We start from the raw sequence: 26,557 nt of genomic DNA, 5'->3' as shown, positions 1-26,557 counted from the left end.
GATTGAGGAAGTGATAAGTGTCCATGAAATCTTCACAATTTATGTTCAGAGACTGCAGTAAAGACAAGCATAAGAAATTATAAAAGTATTAATTTGGTGAACTAATAAATGTCCATGAAATCTTCACAATTTATGTTCTTCTGCCTTGGCTTCAGCTGGTCCCTCTGTTTGGGGTCCCTGACATCCCGCAACATCGAACAAATATATATTGATTGGCTACCATGTGGAACGCATTATACTAAGCTCTGCAGATTAAACAGAAAAAAAAAAAAAAAAAAAAAACCTCTGCCCTTGTTTAGCTTAAAATATACTGAAAAGCAAAGCCCCAGAAAAGTGGCAATTATAAATTCAGATAGATACTTTAAGAAAACAGATTGCTAAGAATAAGATATATACTAGGCCCATGCAAAATTCCCCTGAGGAATGTACGGTTACACTGTGGAAAGAAGATTGAAAAGGAAGCAGCTGAGCAAAGGGGGAAGAAAAGCATTTTATCCAGTGTGTGGCATGTGCTGAAGCTCTAGAGTAGTCTGCCTCCAGCCAAAAGAGAACAACGGGTATTGATTTTTCTTCTTAGCTCAAATAACTAAAAATAAAACACACGAAATGCATTAAACATTTTTTTTAGACACTGAACATTAGGCAAAGAAGACGATAATCCCTGAAAAACAGAAAAAAAATTGGGAAACAAACCTTATGAATGTTTCAGCTTCCTGCCTTGACAGAGATTCCAAGACATGACACAGGAAGAAAAAACTGAAGTGGAACCTACCAGACTCTCTTGGTTACAGTGATGAAGCTCAGAGTCTGGTAAAACCAAAGCAGAGAGACATTACAGAACAAAGCACTAAGGAGGAGAGAGATATAGAAGCAACAGCAAGAAACCCCTGGAAACCCCCTCCCAGTATTTAGCAAAATAATAAAGATTGCATGTGAGACAGAAAACTACCTAAGACCAAGCTGTCATTCTCAGCAAATTCTCACAAGAACAGAAAACCAAACACCGCATGTTCTCACTCATAGGTGGGAACTGAACAATGAGATCACTTGGGCTCAGGAAGGGGAACATCATACACTGGGGCCTATCATGGGGAGTGGGGAGGGGGGAGGGATTGCATTGGGAGTTATACCTGATGTAAATGATGAATTGATGGGTGCTGACGAGTTGATGAGTGCAGCACGCCAACATGGCACAAGTACACATATGTAACAAACCTGCATGTTATGCACATGTACCCTAGAACTTAAAGTATGACAATAACAAAAAAAAAATTAAAAAATAAAATAAAAAAAAGACCAAGCTGGGTCGGAGTGGGGGACTTATAAATTTAGAGAAAATCACACCTGGTGCTCACATAGTGGCAAGAAGAGTATCTATTTTTATAGATTTACCTGGAAGACTCAGACTTCACAGGAAAATGAATAGTCAGAAAAGCCTTGCCTCAGGTGTGGGGAGTTAGCTCAAACTATAAAAAGCAAAAATGAAAAGGATCAAGTTGTTTATAAGTAACTCAACTCTATTCTACAATAAAAATCCATAAGATAAGTAGAGCAATAGAAGATACTTTCAAAAACTAAATTGCACTTGTATAGATACAAGTTACAATGCCAGAGATGAAAGCTACACTGAGTAGATATGAGCATAGATTGATTTGCCATCATGAAAGAAAAGATTCACAAATTTCAGACACTAGAGAACTACGAGCAAACTCCCAGCAGGTAATATATAAGTCCCCAAACAGATAGGATGAGAAACAGAATAAAACATTTGAGGAAAAATTGGTTAAACATATTCTAAACTTAATGAAAGCTACAATCCCACAGATCCAGGCTGGAATCTGGCTGGAAGTGAAGAAATGAAAATATACAATTGTAATTTCTTATACCATCTATGATATGATATAATATTACTTGAAGGTGGGTTGTGATGAAGTAAATCCATACACAACAAATCCTAAAAAGCCACTAAGACAGCAAAGCAGAGTTATACCTAATAACCAAATAAACTTATACCACAAAAAGATATGACTAAATCATAAAGAAATATAAAACTAGACCAATAACTAAAAAAGTTATACCTATATATATATATATATATATATATATACACACACACACATAAAACTAAATCATAAAAATTACTAAACTAGTCTGAAGGAAGTAGATAAAGAACAAAAGCAAAACAAAGAAGATCTGGGACTAATAGAAATCAAACAGCATGATGACAGACAACTTTTATCATATCAATAATTACATAATAAATTAAACTAGTCTAAAAACCACTGTTCAAAGGCAGATTGTTAGAATGGATATAAAAGTAAGATCTATCTGTATAATGCCTATAATAAATAAACTTTAAATATAAAGACAAAAATTGGTTAAAGATGAAACAAGATATACCACACTACCACTTGACAAAAGAAGGTTGAGGAAGAGTGGTTGTATTAATACCAAAGTACATTTCATAGCAAAACTATTACCAGCAATAAACAAACTCATTTTATAGTGACAAAGGGTTCACTTAATCAAGAAAACATAACAGTCCTAAATATTTCTGTACATAATAACATAAATGCTTCAAAATACATGATACAAAAATAGAACTGCAAAAGAAATGGACAAATGCCCAAGTATAGTCTAAAATTTCTAAACCCCTTACTCAAGTGGTAGAATAAGGAGGCAGAAAATCAGTAAGAATATGATAGACAACACCATTCTTTTGAAGTACTCAAAGACTATATTCTAGATCATATCTTAATAAAAGGATCAAGAAGGTTTTAAGTCATACAAAACATATTACCTGACCCCAAAGCAATCAAATTAAAAATCAATAATAAAAATGTACCTGGAACAACTCAACCATTGCAAATTAAGTAACATACATCCAAATAACCCTGGGTCGGTTCAAAAAATAATAAAAAGGAAAATTAGAAAGTATTTTGAACTAACTTCAAACGAAAACGCAACACATTAGATATTGCAAAATGCATCTACAACAGCACTTAAATAAAAATTTTCGGTACGAATGTCTATATTAGAAGACTCTCAAATAAATAATTTTGACTTTTACCTTACGAAACTAAAAAAAGAAGAAGAAGAAGAAAGTAAACTCAGTGGAAGCAGAGGACAGGAAATGATAAATATCTGTATTGGTTTGAATGTTTTTCTCCTTGCAATTTTCATACGCTAAAATCAAATCATAGAGATAGGAGTTTTTGGATGTAATTAAGTCACGAGGACCAACCCTTCATAAATGGATTTAAGCTCTGATAGAAATAACCCCAGCAAGCCTCTTTAGCCTTTCTGCCATGTGAGGACACAGGGGAAAAGAATGTATCGATGAATCATGAAGTGGTACCTCTTCAGGCATCAAATCTGATGAGACCTTGATCTTGAACTGTGCAGCTTCCAAAATTGTGAGAATTCAATTTATGTTGCTGATAAGCTCCCAACTAGAGATTTTTAAAATAATAGGCAAAGAGAACTAAAACATCAGAGATGGAATTAATAAAACACAAAAATGATAGAAAACTTGAACAATACCAAACACTTTGAGAGGATCAATAAAAGCAAAAGTCTACCTAGCCAAACTAGCTCTTGAAAAGAAAAAGCAACAAATTACCAACTTTGAAAATGAGTTAATGTGACATTATTTCAGATTCTACAGATACTTAAAAATACAAGGTAATAATATAAAATTTATGTGAATACACATGACAACTTAGAAAAGATTGACAAATTCATTGAAATGTGAAAATTACCATCTGATATTTGACAAAACTGAAAAAAAGCAATTGGGAAAGAATTCCCTATTTAATAAATGGTGTTGAGAAAGCTGGTTGGTCATATGCAGAAAACTGAAACTTGACCCCTTCCTTACACCTTATACAAAAATTAACACAAGACACATTAAAGACTAAAACATAAGATCTAAAACCATAAAAAGCCTAGAAGACAACCTAGGCAATACCATTCAGGACATAGGCATGGGCAAAGACTTCATGACTAAAACACTAAAAGCAATGGCAACAAAAGCCAACATTGACAAATGGGACTAAATTAACCTAAAGAGCTTTGGCACAGCAAAAGAAACTAGCATCAAAATGAACAAGCAACCTACAGAATGGGAGAAAATTTTTGCAATCTATCCATCTGACACAGGGCTAATATCCAGAATCTACAAGAACTTGAACAAATTTATGAGAAAAAAAGAAACAACCCCATCAAAAAGTGTGCAAAGGATATGAACAGATACTTCTTAAAAGAAGACATTCATGCAGCCAAGAGACACATGAAAAAATGCTCATTATCACTGGTCATCATAAAAATGCAAATCAAAACCACAATGAGATGCCATCTCACGCCAGTTGAATGGTGATCATTAAAGTCAGGAAACAACAGATGCTGGAGAGCATATGGAGAAATAGGAACAATTTCACACTGTTGGTGGGAGTGTCAATTAGTTCAACCATTGTGGAAGACAGTGTGGCGATTCCTCAAGGATCTAGGACTAGAAATACCATTTGATCCAGCAATCCCATTACTGGTTATATATCCAAAGGATTATAAATCATTCTACTATAAAGACAAATGCACACGTATGTTTATTGGGGCACTATTTGCGATAGCAAAGACTTGGAACCAACCCAAATGTCCATTAATGATAGACTGGATAAAGAAAATATGGCACATATAGACCACAAAACACTATGCAGCCATAAAACAGAATATGAATTCATGTCCTTTGCAGGGACATGTATGAAGCTGGAAACCATCATTCTCAGCAAACTAACACAAGAACAGAAAACCAAACACCACTTATTCTCACTCATAAGTGGGAGTTGAACAATGAGAACATATGGACACAGAGAGGGGAACATCACACACCAGGGCCTGTTGGGGGGTGAGGGGCTAGGGGAGGGGTAGCATTAGGAGAAATACCTAATGTAGATAATGGTTTGATGAGTACAGAAAACTACCATGGAATGTGTATACATATGTAACAAACCTGCACATTCTGCACAGGTAACCTAGAACTTAAAGTATAATATAAGAAAAACTTTTTAACTAGGAATGACAGTATACTGATTCTGGCAAAGGTTCAGAGGAAATATTTATGGAAAAGATCAAACTCTCTTTTGCCAAAATATAAATGATGTCAACAACAGGAAAATAAAATTTAGGCAATAGTCAAAAAAATACAATATCTGAAGAAAAAATAGATAGCCTGCATTGCCCGAAATATATAAAAGATTAAGCTATAGTTAAAAATCTTCCTAGAGTGAAAAGTCCAGGCCAAGATTCCTACACTGGTGAGTTCTACCAAATATTTTAGAAAAAAAAAAGAGATATAATTTTAAACAAACTCTACTCCTAAAATTAAAAGTTATGATATAGTTTGGATGTGTGTCCCCACCAAAACCTCCCATTGAAATGTAATCCCCAATGTTGGAAGTAAAGCTTCGTGAGAGGTGAATGCATCATGAGGGAAGATTTCTCACAATTTAGTACCATGCCTTTGGTGCTGTACTCATAATAGTGATTCTCATGAAAATTGGTCATTTAAATGTGCATGGCACCTCCCACCTCTCTCTCTTGCTCCTGCTCCAGCCATATGATATGCTAGTTCTTCTTCAGGTTCCACTATAATTGTAAGCTTCCACAGGCCTCCCCAGAAGCAGAGCCCCATGTTATGCTTCCTGTACAACCTGTAGAACTGTGAGCCAATGAAACCTATTTCTTCATAAATTACCCAATCTCATGTATTTATCTATAGCAATGCACAAATAGCTTAATACAGAGTACATTTCAATTCAGTGTATAATGCTAGCATTACTCTAAATCAAAACCAGATGATATTGTTACAAACAAGAGAACTGCCTTATGAACATGCATGCAAAAATTCAACCAATTTGTGAAGTAACAATGATAACCTTAGAAAGATGAGTGTATAAACTGTGCTATAGTCATACAATGGAATATTACTAAGGACTAAAAAGAGATGAACTATCAAGTATGAAAAGACTTAAATGCATATTTCCAAAAATGACATTATCCAGAAACCAAAATTATGGATAGAGTAAAAAGATTAGTGGTTGCCAAAGGGTTGAGGAGCAAAGTTGTGTGTTGATACCCTGTGTTTTTTCAGCTTTCTGAACTTTTGGCTCATCTTTCTAATCTGAAAACAGAGCCACTTCTTCTATTTAAGTTTACTTTCACTTGCTTGAGACATGTTGTCACCCTGGAGGGTGTGACTTTAACATATACTGAGGAATGCAATTTGTTTCTGAGTGCTGCCAGGGGAGTCAGCCTCTGTATGATTCTTTTGGTTATATGTAAACTTAGTATGGTGGTTTTCCCAAATGCTAGTTCTCATGGCAGCAATCTGGGCATGTGAGAAAGCCCTTGATTTGCTGCAGAAATGAGAAAGTGGAGGTCTCAAGAAGCCTATATCATTTTCTTATCCGCACTTGAGTCAGCAAATTTTGTAATGGGGTGTGCAGTGCAACCTCACAGCCAACAAATGGTGACCGCAGGTTAGAATATACTGTGGCAGAAGCGGGTAAGAATATGCTTTGTCATTGTCTTACTGGTAAGAACTCTTTGTTGCCTCAGGTTATCGACAGGTCTGTGTAATGCCCAGTGCCCTGAATTCTGTACTCAGCTCCAGAAAGAAAGATGAAGCTGAACAAAAGTACACTGACAAGCTGGACTGGACTGACAAAACTAGCCTCAAGTTTGGATACCCTAATGAGGAGCACAAGCACCAGTCAAGACAAGGGTCTCAGGAAAAGCTCTTAGTGAATTGCAAAGAGGCTCCCAGAGGAAAGAGAAAACGCAGCATCAGTTCTATGTCCTGAGTGGTCATGAATGGCTCTGCTTCCTTATCAAAACCCTGACGTAAGACTTATAAAAAGCTTGTATGATTTTTTTCCTTCAAAAAAGCAGTCTCCTGTATTCCTCTCCCCGCAAAAAACACACTATGCCTGATAGTTGCCATTTACCCAGATAAGTTTAGGTAAATATCAACCCTCATTTTCTTTTCTTTTTTTTTTTTTTTTTTTTTTTAATAAGAAGCAAGATCTTTTATTTTATGATCTCTTTTCACGATCTCTGCCATTTGCTGTAAGTCTTCTTTCAAAGGATATTTTTGCTTTAATGAACTCAGCATCATAATCTCTATACATGTATAATAAATACACTTCCATTCTTTATTATTACCCATTGATAACATGATTAATGTGCCTTTCTTTTTTTTTTATTTTTTAATTAATTTATTATTATTAAACTTCAAGTTGTAGGGTACATGTGCACAACGTGCAGGTTTGCTACATATGTATACTTGTGCCATGTTGGTGTGCTGCACCCATCAACTCGTCATTTACATCAGGTATAACTCCCAATGCAATCCCTCCCCCCTCCCCCCTCCCCATGATAGGCCCCGGTGTGTGATGTTCCCCTTCCCGAGTCCAAGTGATCTCATTGTTCAGTTGCCGCCTATGAGTGAGAACATGCGGTGTTTGGTTTTCTGTTCTTGTGATAGTTTGCTAAGAATGATGGTTTCCAGCTGCATCCATGTCCCTACAAAGGACACAAACTCATCCTTTTTGATGGCTGCATAGTATTCCATGGTGTATATGTGCCACATTTTCTTAATCCAATCTGTCACTGATGGACATTTGGGTTGATTCCAACTCTTTGCTATTGTGAATAGTGCTGCAATAAACATACGTGTGCATGTGTCCTTATAGCAGCATAATTTATAATCCTTTGGGTATATACCCAGTAATGGGATGGCTGGGTCATATGGTACATCTAGTTCTAGATCCTTGAGGAATCGCCATACTGTTTTCCATAATGGTTGAACTAGTTTACAATCCCACCAACAGTGTAAAAGTGTTCCTATTTCTCCACATCCTCTCCAGCACCTGTTGTTTCCTGACTTTTGAATGATCGCCATTCTAACTGGTGTGAGATGGTATCTCATTGTGGTTTTGATTTGCATTTCTCTGATGGCCAGTGATGATGAGCATTTTTTCATGTGTCTGTTGGCTGTATGAATGTCTTCTTTTGAGAAATGTCTGTTCATATCCTTTGCCCACTTTTGGATGGGGTTGTTTGTTTTTTTCTTGTAAATTTGTTTGAGTTCTTTGTAGGTTCTGGATATTAGCCCTTTCTCAGATGAGTAGATTGCAAAAATTTTCTCCCATTCTGTAGGTTGCCTGCTCACTCTGATGGTAGTTTCTTTTGCTGTGCAGAAGCTCTTTAGTTTGATGAGATCCCATTTGTCAATTTTGGCTTTTGTTGCCATTGCTTTTGGTGTTTTAGACATGAAGTCTTTGCCCATGCCTATGTCCTGAATGGTACTACCTAGGTTTTCCTCTAGGATTTTTATGGTATTAGGTCTAACATTTAAGTCTCTAATCCATCTTGAATTAATTTTCGTATAAGGAGTAAGGAAAGGATCCAGTTTCAGCTTTCTACTTATGGCTAGCCAGTTTTCCCAGCACCATTTATTAAATAGGGAATCCTTTCCCCATTTCTTGTTTCTCTCAGGTTTGTCAAAGATCAGATGGCTGTAGATGTGTGGTATTATTTCTGAGGACTCTGTTCTGTTCCATTGGTCTATATCTCTGTTTTGGTACCAGTACCATGCTGTTTTGGTTACTGTAGCCTTGTAGTATAGTTTGAAGTCAGGTAGCGTGATGCCTCCAGCTTTGTTCTTTTGACTTAGGATTGTCTTGGAGATGCGGGCTCTTTTTTGGTTCCATATGAACTTTAAAGCAGTTTTTTCCAATTCTGTGAAGAAGCTCATTGGTAGCTTGATGGGGATGGCATTGAATCTATAAATTACCTTGGGCAGTATGGCCATTTTCATGATATTGATTCTTCCTATCCATGAGCATGGTATGTTCTTCCATTTGTTTGTGTCCTCTTTGATTTCACTGAGCAGTGGTTTGTAGTTCTCCTTGAAGAGGTCCTTTACATCCCTTGTAAGTTGGATTCCTAGGTATTTTATTCTCTTTGAAGCAATTGTGAATGGAAGTTCATTCATGATTTGGCTCTCTGTTTGACTGTCACTGGTGTATAAGAATGCTTGTGATTTTTGCACATTAATTTTGTATCCTGAGACTTTGCTGAAGTTGCTGATCAGCTTAAGGAGATTTTGGGCTGAGACAATGGGGTTTTCTAAATATACAATCATGTCGTCTGCAAACAGGGACAATTTGACTTCTTCTTTTCCTAACCGAATCCCCTTGATTTCTTTCTCTTGCCTGATTGCCCTAGCCAGAACTTCCAACACTATGTTGAATAGGAGTGGTGAGAGAGGGCATCCCTGTCTTGTGCCAGTTTTCAAAGGGAATTTTTCCAGTTTTTGCCCATTCAGTATGATATTGGCTGTGGGTTTGTCATAAATAGCTCTTATGATTTTGAGGTACGTTCCATCAATACCGAATTTATTGAGCGTTTTTAGCATGAAGGGCTGTTGAATTTTGTCAAAAGCCTTTTCTGCATCTATTGAGATAATGATGTGGTTCTTGTCTTTGGTTCTGTTTATATGCTGGATTATGTTTATTGATTTGCGAATGTTGAACCAGCCTTGCATCCCAGGGATGAAGCCCACTTGATCATCGTGGATAAGCTTTTTGATGTGCTGCTGAATCCGGTTTGCCAGTATTTTATTGAGGATTTTTGCATCGATGTTCATCAGGGATATTGGTCTAAAATTCTCTTTTTTTGTTGTGTCTCTGCCAGGCTTTGGTATCAGGATGATGTTGGCCTCATAAAATGAGTTAGGGAGGATTGCCTCTTTTTCTATTGATTGGAATAGTTTCAGAAGGAATGGTACCAGCTCCTCCTTGTACCTCTGGTAGAATTCAGCTGTGAATCCATCTGGTCCTGGACTTTTTTTGGTTGGTAGGCTATTAATTATTGCCTCAATTTCAGAGCCTACTATTGGTCTATTCAGGGATTCAACTTCTTCCTGGTTTAGTCTTGGAAGAGTGTAAGTGTCCAGGAAATTATCCATTTCTTCTAGATTTTCCAGTTTATTTGCGTAGAGGTGTTTATAGTATTCTCTGATGGTAGTTTGTATTTCTGTGGGGTCGGTGGTGATATCCCCTTTATCATTTTTAATTGCGTCGATTTGATTCTTCTCTCTTTTCTTCTTTATTAGTCTTGCTAGTGGTCTGTCAATTTTGTTGATCTTTTCAAAAAACCAACTCCTGGATTCATTGATTTTTTGGAGGGTTTTTTGTGTCTCTATCTCCTTCAGTTCTGCTCTGATCTTAGTTATTTCTTGCCTTCTGCTAGCTTTCGAACGTGTTTGCTCTTGCTTCTCTAGTTCTTTTAATTGCGATGTTAGAGTGTCAATTTTAGATCTTTCCAGCTTTCTCTTGTGGGCATTTAGTGCTATAAATTTCCCTCTACACACTGCTTTAAATGTGTCCCAGAGATTCTGGTATGTTGTATCTTTGTTCTCATTGGTTTCAAAGAACATCTTTATTTCTGCCTTCATTTCGTTATGTACCCAGTAGTCATTCAGGAGCAGGTTGTTCAGTTTCCATGTAGTTGAGCGGTTTTGATTGAGTTTCTTAGTCCTGAGTTCTAATTTGATTGCACTGTGGTCTGAGAGACAGTTTGTTATAATTTCTGTTCTTGTACATTTGCTGAGGAGTGCTTTACTTCCAATTACGTGGTCAATTTTGGAGTAAGTACGATGTGGTGCTGAGAAGAATGTATATTCTGTTGATTTGGGGTGGAGAGTTCTATAGATGTCTATTAGGTCTGCTTGCTGCAGAGATGAGTTCAATTCCTGGATATCCTTGTTAACTTTCTGTCTCGTTGATCTGTCTAATGTTGACAGTGGAGTGTTGAAGTCTCCCATTATTATTGTATGGGAGTCTAAGTCTCTTTGTAAGTCTCTAAGGACTTGCTTTATGAATCTGGGTGCTCCTGTATTGGGTGCATATATATTTAGGATAGTTAGCTCTTCCTGTTGAATTGATCCCTTTACCATTATGTAATGGCCTTCTTTGTCTCTTTTGATCTTTGATGGTTTAAAGTCTGTTTTATCAGAGACTAGTATTGCAACCCCCGCTTTTTTGTGTTCTCCATTTGCTTGGTAAATCTTCCTCCATCCCTTTATTTTGAGCCTATGTATGTCTCTGCGTGTGAGATGGGTCTCCTGAATACAGCAGACTGATGGATCTTGACTCTTGATCCAGTTTGCCAGTCTGTGTCTTTTAATTGGAGCATTTAGTCCATTTACATTTAAGGTTAAGATTGTTATGTGTGAACTTGATCCTGCCATGATGATATTAACTGGTGATTTTGCTCGTTAGTTGATGCAGTTTCTTCCTAGCCTTGATGGTCTTTACATTTTGGCATGTTTTTGCAATGGCTGGTACCGGTTGTTCCTTTCCATGTTTAGTGCTTCCTTCAGGGTCTCTTGTAAGGCAGGCCTAGTGGTGACAAAATCTCTAAGCATTTGCTTATCTGTAAAGGATTTTATTTCTCCTTCACTTATGAAACTTAGTTTGGCTGGATATAAAATTCTGGGTTTAAAATTCTTTTCTTTAAGAATGTTGAATATTGGCCCCCACTCTCTTCTGGCTTGAAGAGTTTCTGCCGAGAGATCTGCTGTTAGTCTGATGGGCTTCCCTTTGTGGGTAACCCGACCTTTCTCTCTGGCTGCCCTTAAGATTTTTTCCTTCATTTCAACTTTGGTGAATCTGGCAATTATGTGTCTTGGAATTGCTCTTCTCGAGGAGTATCTTTGTGGCGTTCTCTGTATTTCCTGGATTTGAATGTTGGCCTGCCCTACTAGGTTTGGGAAGTTCTCCTGGATGATATCCTGAAGAGTGTTTTCCAACTTGGTTCCATTTTCCCCCTCACTTTCAGGCACCCCAATCAGACGTAGATTTGGTCTTTTTACATAATCCCATACTTCTTGCAGGCTTTGTTCATTTCTTTTTCTTCTTTTTTCTTTTGGTTTCTCTTCTCACTTCATTTCATTCATTTGATCCTCCATCGCTGACATTCTTTCTTCCAGTTGATCGAGACGGTTACTGAAGCTTGTGCATTTGTCACGTATTTCTCGTGCCATGGTTTTCGTCTCTTTCATTTCGTTTGTGAGCTTCTCTGCATTAATTACTCTAGCCATCAATTCTTCCACTTTTTTTTCAAGATTTTTAGTTTCTTTGCGCTGGGTACGTAATTCCTCCTTTAGCTCTGAGAAATTTGATGGACTGAAGCCTTCTTCTCTCATCTCGTCGAAGTCATTCTCCGTCCAGCTTTGATCCGTTGCTGGCGATGAGCTGCGCTCCTTTGCCGGGGGAGATGCGCTCTTATTTTTTGAATTTCCAGCTTTTCTGCCCTGCTTTTTCCCCATCTTTGTGGTTTTATCTGCCTCTGGTCTTTGATGATGGTGATGTACTGATGGGGTTTTGGTGTAGGTGTCCTTCCTGTTTGATAGCTTTCCTTCTAACAGTCAGGATCCTCAGCTGTAGGTTGTAGCTGTAGGAGATTGCTTGAGGTCCACTCCAGACCCTGTTTGCCTGGGTATCAGCAGCAGAGGCTGCAGAAGATAGAATATTTCTGAACAGCGAGTGTACCTGTCTGATTCTTGCTTTGGAATCTTCCTCTCAGGGGTGTACTCCACCCTGTGAGGTGTGGTGTGTCAGACTGCCCCTAGTGGGGGATGTCTCCCAGTTAGGCTACTCAGGGGTCAGGGACCCACTTGAGCAGGGAGTCTGTCCCTTCTCAGATCTCAACCTCCGTGTTGGGAGATCCACTGCTCTCTTCAAAGCTGTCAGACAGAGTCGTTTGCGTCTGCAGAGCTGCTGCGTTTGTTATTATTTACTGTGCCCTGTCCCCAGAGGTGGAGTCTACAGAGACAGGCAGGTTTCCTTGAGCTGCTGTGAGCTCCACCCAGTTCGAGCTTCCCAGCAGCTTTGTTTACCTACTTAAGCCTCAGCAATGGCGGGCGCCCCTCCCCCAGCCTCGCTGCTGCCTTGCCGGTAGATCACAGACTGCTGTGCTAGCAATGAGGGAGGCTCCGTGGGTGTGGGACACTCCCGGCCAGGTGTGGGATATGATCTCCTGGTGTGCCTGTCTGCTTAAAGCGCAGTATTGGGGTGGGAGTTACCCGATTTTCCAGGTGTTGTGTGTCTCAGTTCCCCTGGCTAGGAAAAGGGATTCCCTTCCCCCTTGCGCTTTCCAGGTGAGGCAATGCCTCGCCCTGCTTCAGCTCTCGCTGGTCGGGCTGCAGCAGCTGACCAGCACCGATCGTCTGGCACTCCCCAGTGAGATGAACCCAGTACCTCAGTTGAAAATGCAGAAATCGCCGGTCTTCTGTGTCGCTCGCGCTGGGAGTTGGAGACTGGAGCTGTTCCTATTCGGCCATCTTGCTCCCAACCCTCATTTTCTTTCAGGAATTAATGTTTTACTGTTACTTTCTTTGATTGACTCAGCAAGATTTATGACTAGTTCATTTTCCAGGATAAATTATTCATCAATAAGATTCTTCAAAGATATGTATACTTTTATATCAATGAAATTTATGTCTAGTCATTTAAAGTTTAAAGATTAATGAAACTATTGTGTCAATGAATGATACAGATATGGACTTTAAAACATTTTATTGAATATATTTTTTAAAAAAATTATAATGATATAGTCTCTTTCTAATGCGCCAATATATTAAGAAAGTACTTGGGAAATTTTGGATAAATATATCAGAAATTTATATAAAAATAATAGTCATAAGTGACCTAATTTTTCACAAGTTTAAAAAAAGTCTAGGTTCAAACTATATCAAAAATGTGCAGTCCCAGGTGACAAAAAGTAAATTTGTAACTATTTTCTTTATAAACAAAAACATTGAGTTTAAAATTTTTATGTGAAAAAGAAAAAAAAGCAAAAAACACACAAGCAAAATTTTACAAACCATTTCATCATCTAGAGCTCATTTATCACATGGCATCTATGAATCTCACACATGGCTAACATATACTGGTTATAAATTATGAGAGCTTCTGAACTACAAGATACACTTCAGAATCACTTATATCATTAAATTATAAACATTCATCATACTCTTTATCTTATAATTGAGAAGGTACACAGTTACAATAAGAGTTTAGCTGAATGTAAAATTGATGTCTCATTAACGAAAGTGTAATGAATTCATGAGCATGGATGTATATTAGGGAATAATAGTAAATAAAAATATTCATTTTTTTCCATACACATGTGGTGTAATTTTACGCCTACATTTTTGCAACCTCTCGTTTATCCATCTGAATGTTTTTTCATCCCTTCATATAAGATGGCATATAAAACTCATAAAGAAAATAATGTATAAAAATCTTTCAGTATTGAAATATTTATTCAAAAACTTGATTGCTAAATATTAATTAGTTATAACCATTTTTATTTTGAAATCAGTATAATATTTATTTAAAAATCAGTTTTAGTATTCAAGTAATAAATTTAGTTTTTGTTTCTAAAATTAGACTGATTTACCATGTTAGTCTCTAACAAATTTTTATTTTTTTATTTTTATTTTTTTTGAGATGGAGTCTCACTCTGTCACCCAGAGTGGAATGCAGTGGAGTGACCTCAGTTCACTGCAACCTCCGCCACCTAGGTTCAAGCGATTCTCCTGCCTTAGCCTCTTGAGTAGCTGGGATTACAGGCGTGTGCTACCACACCCAGCTAATTTTTTTTTTTTTTTTGTATTTTTAGTAGAGATGGCGTTTCACCATGTTGGCCAGGCTGGTCTCGAACTGCTGACCCCAAGTGATCGGCCCACCTCAGCTTCCCAAAGTGCTGGGATTACAGGCATGAGCCACCGGGGCCAGTCAACTAACAGATTATTATGGAGCAGCAATTTTACTAGAAAAGTCAATGGATTCATATTCAAATTTATCTCACTTAAATAAATAATATCAACAAAACATGTCTCTATGAATCCTGAAAGTAATAGAAAAGAGTAATGAGTCACTGTGGTAGATGCCAAATCTAGTAATCCCTGCTTCTTCCAATACTGTCCAGAGCACACATAATCTAACCTTCTGGAGTGCAGACATTCCAAATGCATCTGAAATGAGTTCACTCAAGTTTCCTTCTCAGAAACTTCAAAATTACCTACTTAGCTTCTCCTCCCCTCCCCCTTCATGCCTCACAATTGCTATTCTTTAGCAAAAATAATCTCCAGATCTGTAGTTTTGATTCTTTCCCTTCAACACTTTTAAAAATAAATTTTCCTACCACTTTGTTTCTCTTGTTCGGAAGTAATATTGGGCATCTATAAATTCTGTTGTTGTTTTTTAACCTCTTTCTTCGCTTCTGACTAAAAACATACTGAGAAACAAAATCAAAATAATGCTTGCCCTTGACTCTGTTATGTCTTGACATTCTATCCAATTGCTCTTCTTCCAAATTACTTCAATGAAAACTCTATACCTTTGCTACTCAGTGCATGGTCCAAGAACCACCAGCATCAGCATCACCTGAGAATTTATTAAAATTGCACAACCTCAAGTCTATTGAATCAGAATGTGCATTGTTAACAAGATGTGTAGCTCATTTATTAAAGTATGAAAACTTCTGGACCATACTGAAAAAATATATACATGTGTGGCTGCCCATATATGCTTATATTCACCAATAATAGATGAAACATAGCTTCGCACAGTCAGGTAATTCCATCCCTAATGTCCTCCCCAAGCGAGTAAGTAAAGATGGAAATTTTTTTTAATTATTATTATACTTTCAGTTCTAGGGTACATGTGCACAACATGCAGATGTGTTACATATGTATACATGTGCCATGTTGGTGCGGTGCACCCATTAACTCATCATTTACATTATGTATTTTTATTAATGCTATCCCTCCCCGCTCCCTCCACCCCATGACAGGCCCTGGTGTGTGATGTTCCCCACCCTGTATCCAAGTGTTCTCATATTTCAATTCCCACTTATGGGTGAGAACATGCAGTGTTTGGTTTTCTGTCCTTGTGATAGTTTGCTCAGAATGATGGTTTCCAGCTTTATCCATGTCCCTACAAAGGACATGAACTCATCCTTTTTATATGGTTGCATAGTATTCTATGATGTATATGTGCCACATTTTCTTAATTCAGTCTATCATTGATGGACATTTGGGTTGGTTCCAAGTCTTTGCTATTGTGAATAGTGCCCCAATAAACATACATGTGCATGTGTCTTTATAGTAGTATGATTTATAATCCTTTGGATATATAACCAGTAATGGGATTGCTGGGTCAAATAGTATTTCTAGTCCTAGATCCTTGAGAAATCGCCACACTGTTTTCCACAATGGTTGAACTAATTGACACTCCCACCAACAGTGTAAAAGTGTTCCTGTTTCTCCACATCCTCTCCAGCACCTGTTGTTTCCTGACTTTTTAATGATTACCATTCTAACTGGTGTGAGTAGGTATCTCATTGTGATTTTGATTTGCATTTCTCTGATGGCCAGTGATGATGAGCATTTTTTCATGTGTCTGTTGGCTGCATACATGTCTTCTTTTGAGAACTGTCTGTTCACATCTTTTGTCCACTTTTTGATGGGGTTGTCTGATTTTTTCTTGTAAACTTGTTAAAGTTATTTGTAGATTCCAGATAGTAGCCCTTTGTCAGATGGGTAGATTGCAAAAATTTTCTCCTATTCTGTAGGTTTCCTGTTCACTCTGGTGGAAGCTTCTTTTGCTGTGCAGAAGCTCTTTAATTAGATCACATTTGTCCATTTTGGCTTTTGTTGCCATTGCTTTTGGTGTTTTAGTCATGAAGTCTTTGCCCACGCCTCTGTCCTGAATGGTATTGCCTAGGTTTTCTTCTGGGGTTTTTATAGTTTTAGGTCTAACATTGAAGTCTTTAATCCATCTCAAAATAATTTTTGTATAAGGTGTAAGGAAGGGATGCAGTTTCAGCTTTCTACATATAGCTAGCCAGTTTTCCCAGAACAATTTATTAAACAGGGAATCCTTCCCCATTTCTTGTTTTTGTCTGGTTCATCAAAAATCAGATGGTTGTAGATTTGTGGTGTTATTTCTGAGAGCTCTGTTCCTTTCCCTTGGTCTATATCTCTGTTTTGGTACCAAGACCATGCTGTTTTGGTTACTATAGCCTTGTAGTATAGTTTGAAGTCAGGTAGCGTGATGTCTCCAGCTGTGTTCTTTTGGCTTAGGATTGTCTTGGCAATGAGGGCTCTTTTTTGGTTCCATATGAACTTTAAAGTAGTTTTTTTCCAATTCTGTGAAGAAAGTCATTGGTAGCTTGATGGAGATGGCATAGAATCTAAAATTTTCCTTGGGCAGTATGGTCATTTTCATGATATTGATTCTTCCTATCCATGAGCATGGAATGTTGTTCCATTTGTTTGTGTCCCCTTTTTTCTGTTGAGCAGTTGTTTGTAGTTCTCCTTGAAGAGGTCCTTCACATCCCTTGTAAGTTGGATTCCTAGGCATTTTATTCTCTTTGAAGCAATTGTGAATGGGAGTTCACTCATGATTTGGCTCTCTGTTTGTCTGTTATCGGTGTATAGGAATTCTTGTGATTTTTGCACATTAATTGTATGTCCTGAGACTTTGCTGAAGTTGCTTATATCAGCTTAAGGAGATTTAGGGCTGAGATGATAGAGTTTTCTAAATACACAATCACGTCATCTGCAAACAGGGACAATCTGACTTCCTCTTTTTCTAATTGAATACCCTTAGTTTCTTTCTCCCGTCTGATTGCCCTGGCCAGAACTTCTAACACTATGTTGAATAGGAGTGGTGAGAGAGGGCATCCCTGTTTTGTGCCAGTTTTCAAAGGGAAAGCTTCAAGTTTTTGCCCATTCAGTATGATATTGGCTATGAGTTTGTCATAAATAGCTCTTACTATTTTGAGATACGTCCCATCAGTACCTAGTTTATTTATTGAGAGATTTTAGCATGAAGTGCTGTTGAATTTTGTCAAAGGCCTTTTCTGCATCTATTGATATAATCGTGTGGTTTTTGTCTTTGGTTCTGTTTATGTGATGCATTATGTTTATGCATTATGTTTATTGAAACAGCCTTGCATCTCAGGGATGAAGCCAACTTGATCATGGTGGATAAGCTTTTTGATATGTTGCTGGATTCAGTTTGCCAGTATTTTATTGAGGATTTTTGCATTGATGTTCATCAGGGATATTGGTCTAAAATTCTCTTTTTTGTTGTCTCTCTGCCAGACTTTGGTATCAGGATGATACTGGCTTCATAAAATGAGTAAGGGAGGATTCTCTCTTTTTCTATGATTGGAATAGTTTCAGAAGGAATGGTTCCAGCTCTTCTTTGTACCTCTGGTAGAATTCGGCTGTGAATCCGTCTGGTCCTGGACTTTTTTTTGGTTGGTAGGCTATTAATTATTGCCTCAATTTCAGAGCCTGTTATTGGTCTATTCAGGGACTCAACTTCTTCCTGGTTTAGTCTAGGGAGGGTGTGTGTGTCCAGGAATTTATCCATTTCTTCTAGATTTTCTAGTTTATTTGTGTAGAGGTGTTTATAGTGTTGTGTGATAGTAGTTTGTATTTCTGTGGGATCAGTGGTGATATCCCCTTTATCATTTTTTATTGTGTCTATTTGATTCTTCTCTCTTTTCTTCTTTATTAATCTTGCTAGCCATCTATTTTGTTGATCGTTTCAAAAAACTAGCTCCTGGATTCATTGATTTTTGAAGGGTTTTTGGTATCTCTATCTCCTTCAGTTCTACTCTGTTCTTAGTTATTTCTTACCTTCTGCTATCTTTTGAATTTGTTTGCTCTTGCTTCTCTAGTTCATTAAATTGTGATGTTAGGGTGTCAATTTTAGGTCTTTCCTGCTTTCTCTTATGGGCATTTAGTGCTATAAATTTCCCTCTACACATTGCTTAAATGTGGCCCAGAGATTCTGATAAGTTGTGTCTTTGTTCTCATTGGTTTCAAACAACATCTTTATTTCTGCCTTCATTTTGTTATGTACCCAGTAGTCACTCAGGGGCAGGTTGTTCAGTTTCCACGTAGTTGTGTGATTTTGAGTGAGTTTCTTAATCCTGAGTTCTAATTTGATTGCACTGTGATCTGAGAGACTGTTGTGATTTCTGTTCTTTTATATTTGCTGAGGAGTGCTTTACTTCCAACTATATGGTCAATTTTGGAATAAGTGTGATGTGGTACTGAGAAGAATGTATATTCTGCTGATTTGGGGTGGAGAGTTCTGTAGATGTCTATTGGGTCTGCTTGGTGAAGAGCCGAGTTCAAGTCCTGGATATCCTTTTTAACCTTCTGTCTTGTTGATCTGTCTAATATTGACACCGCGGTGTTAAAGTCTCCCATCATTATTTTGTGGGAGTCTAAGTCTCTTTGTAGGTCTCTATTGACTTGCCTTATGAATCTGGGTGCTCCTGTATTGGGTGCATATATATTTAGGATAGTTAGGTCTTCTTGTTGAATCAATCCCTTTACCATTATGTAATGGCCTTCTTTGTCTCTTTTGATCTTTGTTGGTTTAAAGTCTGTTGTGTCAGAGACTAGGATTGCAATCTCTGCTTTCTTCTTGTTTTCCATTTGCTTGGTAGATCTTTCTGCATCCCTTTATTTTGAGCCTATGTGTGTCTCTGCACATGAGATGTGTCTCCTGAATACATCACACTGATGGGTCTTGACTCTTTATCAATTTGCCAGTCTGTGTCTTTTAATTGGAGCATTTAGTCCATTTACATTTAAGGTTAATATTGTTATGTGTGAATTTGATCCTGTCATTATGATGTTAGCTGGTTATTTTGCTTATTAGTTGATGCAGTTTCTTCCTAGCATCGAGGGTCTTTGTAATTTGGCATGTTTTTGCAGTGACTGGTACCTGTTTTTCATTTCCATGTTTAGTGTGTCCTTCAGGAGCTCTTGTAAGGCAGGACTGGTGGTGACAAAACGTCTCAGCATTTGTTTGTTTGTAAAGGATTTTATTTCTCCTTCACTTATGAAGCTTAGTTTAGCTGGATATGAAATTTCGGGTTGAAAATTCTTTTCTTTAAGAATGTTGAATATTGGCCCCCACTCTCTTCTGGCTTGTAGAGTTTCTTCTGAGAGCTCTGCTGTTAGTCTAATGGGCTTCCCTTTGTGGGTAACCCGACCTTTCTCTCTAGCTACCTTTAACATTTTTTCCTTCTTTGCAACCTTGGTGGATCTGACAATTATGTGTCTTGGGGTTGCTCTTCTCGAGGAGTAACTTTGTGGTATTCTCTGTATTTCCTGAATTTGAATGTTGGCCTGTCTTTCTAGGTTGGGGAAGTTCTCCTCGATAATATCCTGCAGAGTGTTTTCCAACTTGGTTCCATTCTCCCTGTCAATTTCAGGTACACCAATCAAACGTTGATTTGGTCTTTTCACATAGTCCCATATTTCTTGAGGCTTTGTTTGTTTCTTTTTACTCTTTTTTCTTTAAACTTCTCTTCTCACTTCATTTCATTCATTTGATCTTCAATCACAGATACCCTTTCTTCCACTTGATCGAATCAGCTACTGAAGCTTGTGCATGTATCACGTACTTCTTGTGCCATGGTTTTTAGCTTGGTTGGAACATTTTTGCTGTAATTCTTTTACTAGTTTTTGTACTGAAAGCTTACTATATATTCTTCCCACCTTTCTAACCATACTCTTCCTCTATCTAAAGAGTTATTTTATCTTATGAACCTCCATTGTATACACCTGCTTCTTTTTCCCTCATTTCCTCCCTGTACTTTCTGTCTTCCTCATTCTTTATTCCCTCTTTTACATCTTTCCTCTTATTTCCTGAGATACCTCAGGTTTTAGAATATCTGGAATTTAAAGTAATAATTCAGTTCCTTTTTTGGCACTCTCTATATACTCTGTTGCTGACACCTGACAAGATATGTAACTTATTACCATTTTAATTCGCTTTTTTTATACTACTCATTTAGTGCGTAATGTTCTGAGGCTATTACAGTATAACAGTCCTCAAATTTTTAGATAAACATACTGTCAAATGACTTCTAAATAAAAAGTGATTCTTACCCTTTAGTTTTCCATTTATATTCTTGACTTCTTCTTGATATGTAGCCTCAGGTAAACACGTGTAATTCTGTGCAGCACTTTCCGAAACACTCTGTTTGAAGTTCTATCAATAATGAATTGCAATTTTAAAATAATAATAATAATAATGAGTGACATCAAGATTTCCTAACATATTTCAAAACATACTCAGTTTCCTACTTTAAAGGCAATTTGATTTAAGATTAGAAACCTATTGAAAACCAAAACATTTATATAAAGGACTTCACATATGCTCTCCAAATCAATCTTATTTTCATTTTCATTTAGCTATTGAAACAGTTACTAAGCATGAAAACCCAAAAATAAAAACATATCCACAGAAAAAGTATTTACTCGTGTGCATATTTCAACAAGAAATTACATTCAAAATATCTAACTCTACTTTGTAGTCCTCAAGAAAAAAGAGAGGGCATTTAAAACAAAAGACAATCACCTGCTTCTTGCTATATAACATTGACAACATTAAACATTTAAAATATTCATAATTATAAATTTTTAGGGTTAAAATAAGACACTTTAAGGAAAGAAAACCTTCAGAGTATGAGATAGAATATTGCAAAAGCTTCTTTATTTAGGTAGACAAGAATTTGAAATAATCAAAAATTTTTGAGAAAATTTTTGATAACAGAAGAAATGCATGAATAAATTTAAAAGAAGAAAAACATTCTATTAAGTTTAAATGAAAAGAAACCAATATCATATAAAATATGCAATTCAATCTCAATTAAAACATAATTTCAGAAAACTATAGCAAGTCCTTCATAAAAACATAAGAACATTTATTCATAAAGCATTTATTATGTGCCAGGAACACATTTGCAAACTTTTTTACACCTTACAATAATGAAAATGATGATGATAATGTTTACCCCACTTTCCGCTTCCTAGTCTTTCTAGAATGTTACGAGAAAAATTGTAAAGAAATGTAATCTGCTTTTTTTCTGCTCCAAATGTTTCACCTAGACATTCTTTTTTTTTTTTTTTTTTTTTTTTTTTTTTTTTTTTTTTTTTGGAGATTTCTCCTTTTTTTTTTTCTTTTTTTATTATACTTTAAGTTCTAGGGTACATGTGTACAATGTGCAGGTTTGTTTCATATGTATACCTGTGCCATGTTGGTGTGCTGTACCCATCAACTCGTCAGCACCCATCAACTCGTCATTTACATCAGGTACAACTCCCAATGCCATCCCTCCCCCCATTCCCTACCCCCTACCCATAATAGGCCCCAGTGTGTGATGTTCCCCTTCTAGAGTCCAAGTAATCTGATTGTTCAATTCCCACCTATGAGTGAGAACATGAGGTGTTTGGTTTTCTGTTCTTGCAATTGTTTACTGAGAATTATGGTTTCCAGCTGCATCCATGTCCCTACAAAGGACATGAACTCATCCTTTTATATGGCTGCATAGTATTCCATGGTGTATATGTGCCACATTTTCTTCATCCAGTCTGTCACTGATGGACATTTGGGTTGATTCCAAGTCTTTGCTATTGTGAATAGTGCCGCAATAAACATACGTGTTCATGTGTCTTTATAGCAGCATGATTTATAATCCTTTGGGTATATGCATGTCATCCTACCTCTCATGCTTGTTATGGGAGTTTGACTGACAGTCTCAAAGAAATCTCTGACTACAGAATTTGACTGCCACCCCCATTCCCATTCTAAGTGTAAACTTCTTCAATTTTATCTAACCTAACACTATCTGTCTTTATATAGAGATCACTTATATTTACTTATAAGTGTTGTTAACTTGCTTTTCTATTCCTACCACTTTAACATAAGTCCTCATCCTGTGTCTTCAGGTCTCACTGCTTAGCACACTTATGCTATTCAGGAAGCACATTATTAATAGTCAAAGCATTTAAAATCTCATCAGAGAGGTCTAATTTGCTAAATTCTTAGCAAGTTTAGAAAATAGTATTAGTAGCCTGCTGATACTTAACATACCCATACACTAAACTAGAAATCCACATGTCTGTTGTATTCCCCCATTATTTTTTTGACAATACTGCCTTCATGTTTAGAAAAAGTACCCTTGATATTTATTAAGCCACTGAATACCACTGTCATCATTATCTTACATTTGTATACACATTTTTCAGTTTGCAAAATATTTTCACTTTTATTACAACATTGCTCAATTAAACATATCTAAGAGGTAGATATTAGCACTAATTCAATGAACAAGGCCACTGACATTTGAATACATTAAATAATTTTCTCCAAGGTTACATAACTAGTAAGTAACAGAACCAGAATACTGACTGGTTTTTTGACTTCTACTCATGATTGTTACTGCTATAAAGCAGCTACTTCTAACAACTAGTGAGGCCCTTTCCACCTCTTTGCACAACTGTGATCTCAGAATACAGATATTTATGTGGTTGAAAACATGGCTGCCACAAAATAACTCAAATAGTTCTATTTGTGAAAATAATGTTCACTCTTTAAAACACTACTCAACCAAATTGTTTTTACTGTAGTTTCTCAGGTTTCCTATTTTTCTTGCTTTTCCTTTGCCCAAAATATTCCTTAAGATCTGCACTGTGCAATCCAAATATAGCAATACTTTCAAGCACCAGGCATTATCCTTTCAAGTTCCAAGATACACAAAACTATTTTACCTTTTTCCTCTGAATCCAGATATACCAGAGAATCATAAATTTGCTCACAGGTGGACCCCTGAACTGAAATTCTTCAGTTTTTAGACAATTGTAGATTCAGAACCCAAATAAATTCCTAGAAGTCTAAGATGTATTTTCACACTATACTACACTACCTTCTTAAACTTAATCCTGAAAATACGTGAAATTGCACTATGAAGCAGTAATCTACTTAGCAAATAATAACTGCTTAGTATTTTCTGAAAAATATCAGAAATTACTGAAGGGCAATATGCAGAGGTAAAACAATAAAGTCAAAGTCTCTACTTTCAAGTTTCAACATCACTCAATATTTATATTTAAATAATAATAAAAACAAAATTACACAATACCTTAGAACTCCAATGTGATTCTGCATATGTTTCTTTTCCTGATTTTAATGTCAACATATTATCTATAAAATATTAATCACAGATATATTAATGAGAATATTTACTATGATATATTTTAAAAGAGTATACAAATCTATTTTTTTCATGAATCTGTGGTGTTTCTTATTCAACCTGTACATACTTTTTTCAGATTATTCCCACAACTTTTATGGTCAACCTAACAGAATTGCAAACTAAAATATTCAATTCATTAGAATAGAAAAAAATAGAAATTTGGCTAACTTGTATAAATTATTTCTTCAAAAAGGCAGTAATGTGTCCTTCTTCCCAGAAACACAGTATGTCCTATGCTTGAAATTTAATGAGATAACTTTAATTATATGTTATCTTTTTTCTATTTTTTAGCATTACTTAGTTTGATTGACTCAGCAATCTGTTATTCAAATGAAATTATCAATAAATAAGACTCTTGAGAAATATAAATTTTTTTATGTTAACAAACTTTATGTCTAACAATTTTAAGTTTCAACATGTATGACAGTTTATTTTGTGTATGTGTAATAAATAAATAAGCTTAAAAAGCTTTTATTGCATATACATTAAATTTTAAAACTCCTTTAGTTATTTTGAGACAGTCTTTCCTTAATTCAATATCTTCAGAATCAACTTGTGATGCCTTAGAGAATCATTAGAAATCTATATAAAAATAATTGCTTTAAGTAACCTAATTTTTCCCTAAAAAAGAATTAAATCAATGTGTACATATTAGTAAACTACTGTTTCCACATTTAATAGAATTAAATCATGATCTACACAAGATCCAAGGAGTACTGAGAGTCATGAGACAGAATACACACACACACACACACACACACACACACACACATATATATATATCCAGTTTCCTTTATAAACAAAGTTTTCAAATTTGAACTATTTAAGACAGGTTGAAGAAAAAAGCAAACATGCCTAACAAAAACTTTAAGGATGATTTCATCATTACGGGTCAACTGATTGTTTGACATTCATGAACTAAAAATCTGATTTTTAAAACTGGTCTTAAATTCTGATCAGAATATCCCTGGAGTTCAAGTTTCCTCCAGGGAATCCAAGAGGTCAAATCATACTTTTGCTGTTGACCATGATCATTTGCGTTTATTTAGAAGTGTATACTGGAATGTTTCAGAGACAAACTGTGTTGTAACACCATAGCTCTAATAACGTTTAACTCATAGTTCTAATTGCCATCGGAATATATATGATTATGCATGCTTATATCTTAAATACTATACTTTTAATTTTTAATATATTAAAAATAAAATATAAAGCCAACTTAAAAGGCTTATCAAAATCTGAATTTGTTTTTATTTTTATGTATTTTATCAGCATAAAACCGTTTAATTAATTGTGCTACAGTCATATAATAGAATATGAAAATCACGGAGCCATAAGACAGAAAACAAACATAAAACAGAAATAATGTTCCGTTTTCTTTGTAAACAAATTTTTCAAATATTAACTATTTAACATAGTTCAAAGAAAAAAGCAAACACGCACAACTGAAGCTTTAAATATCATTTTAATATTAAGGGTACATTTATAATTTGACATGCATGAACTATATATTTGGTTTTCAAATGTGCTTTTAAGTTGTGAGATGAGCATCCCTAAAGTTCAAATTTCATGTAGAGAATCCAAAACTCAAATCATACTTTTGTTATCGACTATTTTCAATCTCATTTTTAGAAGTGCATACTGCACTGTTTCAGGGAAATAATGTGTTACAACAGCATAGCTTTAATGGTTCATAGGTCACACTTTTCATTTTTATTAAAGTAGATGATTGTGCATGGTTATACTTGAAATTCTTTAGTTTTAATTTCTAATATATCAAAAATCAGTAGATAAAACCAACTTAAATAAGACTGAAATTTGCATTTGCTTTTATTTTTTGCGTAAACAAACTTTAGTTGTGGTGCAGTTATATAACGGAATTTATATAAAGAATGCAATAAAAACAAAACCAGAGCTAGTTCTGTCTATTATGGATGGATCTTACAATATAATGCTGATCAAATAAAGAATGTTATAGAAAATTACACACAATGTACAATTATTTACATATTAGAAGTTAAAAAACAAATTCTATGTATTATCTATGACTGTGCACATATGTTGTATAATGTTTAAGCATGTATAGGAATAATTTTTTAAAAACTAGTTTAGCCAATTGTTTACCTCTAAACAATGAAAAGACACTAAAGCCAAATGCTTCAGAATCAGTTTTACAAATATAATTATAAAGAAATGACTACTTCTCCCATTTTTAAAAACTAGGGGTACCACACACAAACACACATACACATGTACACAGGCACAAACATGCATACCACACACACACACACATACACACACACAGAGTAAGCTAAATCAGAATAACTGATTTCCTTAGGATGCTTCA

General features: G+C 35.9%; 1 protein-coding gene across 1 annotated transcript in view; it reads right to left on the bottom strand.

Moving 5' to 3' along the window:
• The window catches only part of LOC119627896 (ankyrin repeat domain-containing protein 30B-like), a 53,658-nt gene that overhangs the window by 4,971 nt on the left and 22,130 nt on the right, over window positions 1-26,557 (bottom strand).

This window comes from Chlorocebus sabaeus, chromosome 9 (assembly GCF_047675955.1).
Source record: "Chlorocebus sabaeus isolate Y175 chromosome 9, mChlSab1.0.hap1, whole genome shotgun sequence".
In the NCBI taxonomy this organism is placed as follows: domain Eukaryota; kingdom Metazoa; phylum Chordata; class Mammalia; order Primates; family Cercopithecidae; genus Chlorocebus; species Chlorocebus sabaeus.
The sequence above is the reverse complement of the archived record's forward strand: the minus strand, read 5'-3'. Positions and strand labels throughout refer to the sequence as shown.